At 40.5% G+C, this 5,003-nt stretch overlaps 1 long non-coding RNA gene across 1 annotated transcript; it reads left to right on the top strand.

The window, feature by feature from the left end:
* Positions 1 to 258: 258 nt before the first annotated feature.
* On the top strand, positions 259 to 4,747 carry LOC121399112. Its single transcript, XR_005964760.1, has 3 exons — positions 259 to 952; positions 1,559 to 1,608; positions 3,749 to 4,747. It is a non-coding gene; the product is annotated as an uncharacterized LOC121399112 (long non-coding RNA).
* Positions 4,748 to 5,003: the final 256 nt, after the last annotated feature.

Genomic DNA, 5,003 nt, shown 5'->3' with positions numbered 1-5,003 from the left:
TTGCGCTCCTCTTCAGAAAATATATGGGATCCATTATCCGGAAAACCCTTTATCCAGAAACTTTCGGATTACGGAAAGGCCATCTCCCATAGACACCATTATAACCAAATAATCCAAATATTTAAAAATGATTTCCTTTTTTCTGTAATAATAAAACAGTAGCTTGTACTTGATCCCAACTAAGATATAATAAATCCTTATTGGAAGCAAAACCTGCCTATTGGGTTTATTTAATGTTTACATGATTATTATGGAAAGATCCGTTATCCGGCAAACCCATGGTCCCAAGCATTCTGGAGAACAGGTCCCATACCTGTAGTACAAAAAATATTGGCTCATTTTAAATGTGATGCCTGCGAAACATGTAAAAAAAAATAAGGGTGAGGGGCAGGTTTCCCACTGTGTTGCATCAGCTTTTCTTCTAACAACATCTGTGACTGGGACCAGAGGAGACCAATTGCTGGAGTTTTGTACAAAGGATTTCAGCTCCCCAACAGTTTGGGGACACCTTTGTTTTTCCTTTCATAATGTGAAAAAATGTTTGGGCAACAGGACTGGGCCACTTTATCACCTGGACTCACTTACTAGAAAGCAATGCTGGTATAATACATGCAGAATGCTGCACTTTTGAAAATAAACAAGGCCTTCCCTGTAAAAAGGGGGTTGTCTGGATGGCAACATATTTTGTTCCAAAATCAGTATATGTGGTTCTGTATATGCCATGTGCACTTATGCACCCCCATACCACCACAGACGTGCAAGCACCCCATGCCATATGCCCTAATGCACCCCCTATACCAGCACAGATGCAGCTGGCTTTTGAACTGTGCACTAACAAGACACATGATCCTTTTCCTTTCTAGTGCGACGTCCATGATTACAAAAAGAAATTCACATTTCGATTGGTCAGAGTACAGGATAGTTTCCCACTTGGCTTCACTCTGTGCATCAGGTATAAATATGGGATTTCTTCAGAATTTAAGGGGCCCCGTACAAGTAAAAGAAAAAACATTGGTGTCCAGGGACTGGTACAAGTTAAAAAAAAAACATCAGCTGCCAGCCCCCCCACCCCAAGTTTTTTTTTATTATTATTTTAAAGGAGAAGGAAAGCTACGGAGGCATTTTATTGCCAATAGATTAGCTGCAATAGTGCAAGCTAGAATGCTATATTTATTCTGTAGAATGTTTTACCATACCTGAGTAAAAAGCTCTAGAAACTCTCTGTTTGTTTAGGAGAGGAGCTGCAGTATTAACATGGTTTGACATCACTTCCTGCCTGAGTCTCTCCCTGCTCTGGGCTCAGATTACAGTAGAGAAGGGAGGGGTGGGGGGAGTGGAGCAAACTGAGCATGCTCTTGCCCAGGGCAATGAGGTTTAAGCTGAAGGCAGGAAGTCTGATACAGAAGCCCATGTGTACACAATAGAAGGAAAGAAATGCAGTGTTTCTTTTGACAGGGGACTCAGAGCAGCACTACTTTGGGGGTTTACTGGTATATTTAGATGGACCTTTCTGATAAGGCTTACTTAGTTTTAACCTTTCCTTCTCCTTTAAATTTAGGTAAATACAATGAAAAATGACAAACAAAAATCCTTATCAGGATAATTAAGGTAAGTAATACATACATTTTCAAGAATTATATAACTGTAAATAACAATTTAGTACAATGAGTAATAAGTTGGTAATAAAAGTAAACCTAGATAAGAATTAAATTGGGTTAGCTTAACTTGCAAATGATAGAATAGACTCCATAAATCTTTGGAATTTAAGAGAAAGAATATAGAATCTTGTCCAACTGTTCTTTGTCAATTTGAGATACAAAGTACATATAAATAATTTCCATTCAAACCAGAATTTCGATCGATGTTGTCAAAAGTAAAGTCAATTGCTTCATTAAAACAAAGGATTTTCAACTCAGAAGACATATATTTTATAGAAGGAGGGTTGCTATCAATCCATTTATTGAAAATGGCTCTCTTAGCTGCTGCTAATATTAATTCAGTATATCTAATCGAATATAATTTATGCCTTAAATTTAGGCTGCCGTAACGTTGATAGAAGATCCAAGCCATTAAAGTTATTCAATAAAGCTGTTTTAGATGACAATGTAACTTGGGAAAGTAGATTTGAATTCAAGAAATTTTCAATCTCCTTCCAAAATTTTCTAATAAAGGAACAATCCCAAATTAAGTGAAAAAAGTTGGGTAGCTGCGAATCACATTTAGGACATTTGTTTAAAAGATTTTTATTTTTTGAAACAAAATTAAAATAGTTTTGCTCTCTCCAAATTTCTGTATGTATAAGTTTGTCAAATCTATTTATACCATTTACTAGGGATTCAGGAGAAATTTCTGTTTGTAAATATTTAACCCACCCCAAGTTTAAAAAAAAATAGTGGCCGAAGGTTTAAAAAAAAAATGTTCGCCATGGCTCGGCTCCTACTTCAGCAGTTCAAGGGGGGGCCGACTAATCCAGGAAAGCAGCACAGCCGCCCCCCCCCCTTTAACATATAGAAGTCATTGGGTCTGGGACAATCGTCCCCCCAGTGCCCCAATGGTGGCCCTGGATTTCTTTGCATGGTGTGCAGGGCCACCATTAGAAATCACGGGGGCCCATACAACAACATTTTCAGGGCCCACCCAGCACCCACCCTGGCACCAAAACCCCACCCCAGATCCCGCCCTCTCCACATCACAGTTAATAGACCACACAGACATCAGCGCTAAAAAAGGTTACCACCCACACACACAAGTTATAAAAAGCTATTGATGGCCAGGGCCCCCTTATAAACATTGCACCAGGGCCCCCATAAAAGTTTTTTTTAAAGAGCATTGGTGCCAGAGCCCCCCTTACAAGTTAAAAAAATTGGGGCCCCAAAAAATATTTTTGAAAAAAAACATTGGTGGCAAGGGCCTATAGAATATTAAAATAATACATTGGTGGCCAGTGGATTAAAAAAAAAACAAATTGGTGTTCAGTAGAATTGAACTCGTGGCTTCAGGACTTCAACTTTGCCTCCTTTCGTGACTTTGGGATTTTTCGCCGCTTCAGGACTTCGGCTATTTTTGTGACTTCGGGTCTTTTTACCGCTTCCGTAGCTCGGCTGTTTTCGTGGCTTCGGGTCTTTTTGCGACTACGGCTGTTCGGCACTTCCGCATTTCACCTGTTTGGGACTTCAAAAATGGCCGCAAAGCTTTGGCGCTCTCAAGGGGGGCCCGGCTCTTTCAAAAGTGCAGCACTGCAGGGCCCGGGACACTTGTCCATCCTGATGGCGGCCCTGATGGTGTGTTCCCAGACAATGATTTTGGGAAGTATTCTGGGCCTGTACAGTGATTTCCACTACACAATGTCGGCCTTGTCCCATACAAAGATCTCTCTAGATTCTCTAAATCTTTTAAAGTTATTGTTAAATTGTTGCAATATGTGCCCCCAGCACAGTGTTTCACAGAGGTTCCCTTCCCCATCTGCTCTTTACACCCACTCATGTTACTGGCCTGTTACCAACTGCAGGGATGTGCCACCAGGTTACTACCTATCATTGCACTACTTTTCCAGTCTTTTGTTGGCCGTCCCATCTTTTTTGGAAATGTGTTGCTGGCATCCAATAGAAAATGAGCAGAAATTCTGCAGAAAACAATAAGATTTTTCAGTTTCAGTATTTGATAGGTTGTCTTTGTACTATTTGCAATTAACTATAGGATTTAATTGATTTGCAAATCATCCCATTCTCTTTTTATTCACATTTTACAGTGTCCAAACTTTTTTTCGTAAATGGCTTGTAGACTGAATTTGTGCATTACCTGTTCCTCATACCTACCGCTTGTACAGACACACACGGCCTTATCCCGTTGCAGTGATTCACAGTCAACTGCTCCTCCACACACACCCCGATGCCGACACTCTTATCCGTCTGACCGACAGTCTCAACCCTGCTCATCAAATGCTCCTTTCAAGTTACAGTACCCATGGTTATGTAACGTACCCACAAGGGGCCCTGTATTTATTATAGACCAGGCCCAACCTCTGGACGGACATCTAGATAAATGTGCTGCTCATGCAAGCTATCACTAGATCACCTAAGTTGTTTCTCAGAGATGATTAAAGAAAGTCATTCACAATATTGTGCTCAGGCTGGAAGAGTGTATTCTGTCAGTAATCTCTCCAAAAGGAAAGCTACTGAAGCATTGTATTTCCAATATATAAGCCACAATAGTGCAAGCTATAAAACTATTTATTCTGCAGAATGCTTTACCATACCTGGAAGGATATGCCTAAATCTATGATCCTTCCCTTACATAGTTAATTCTTACAAATCCCCTTCTACTTGATTTACCCTTTCTCAGAATCCCTTTTTAGCATACTAGTTTAATTATTACATAGTTATTGGCTTGTAACGGCTAAAGCAAGGTTAAATGATACTTCAGGCTTCATGGCTACGTGCAGCACATGACATGTCTCCATGAGAGCAGACATATGTCAACCCGAATATATCACACTTATGTTATTTCTGTAAGTCTGACATCCTGTTATCTCTCTTGCATACTCTTGTACAAGGACGTGCTAAAGTATATAAGCCTGTTTCACTGTACAATAAAGCGAACAAGTATTAGCATCACGTCTCGTGTGTATTCTTGTGCTTGTTCCCCGGAGATCTCTGGATCCTGAGTGGGGTACTCCAAGGGTGTGGCAGTTCTGAGTTAGCCAGGAACCCCAACAATACCCGAGTAAACCGCTCTAGAAATTCCCTGTTTGTTTAGGATAGCAGTTGCCATATTAGCTTGGTGTGACATCACTTCCTGCCCATCTCCCTGCTCACTCATAGCTCTGAGCTCAGATTACATCAGAGAGGAGCAAACTGAGCATGCTCAAGCCCTAGCCCTGGATGTTTAAGCTAAAAAAAACAGGAAGTCTGATTCAGAAGCCCATGTGTACACAATAGAAGGTGTTTCTTTTGACAGAGGACTCTGAGCAGCATTACTTTGAGGGTTTACTGGTGTATTTATAT

This window comes from Xenopus laevis, chromosome 9_10S (genome assembly GCF_017654675.1).
Source record: "Xenopus laevis strain J_2021 chromosome 9_10S, Xenopus_laevis_v10.1, whole genome shotgun sequence".
Lineage (NCBI taxonomy): Eukaryota > Metazoa > Chordata > Amphibia > Anura > Pipidae > Xenopus > Xenopus laevis.
The sequence above is the reverse complement of the archived record's forward strand: the minus strand, read 5'-3'. Positions and strand labels throughout refer to the sequence as shown.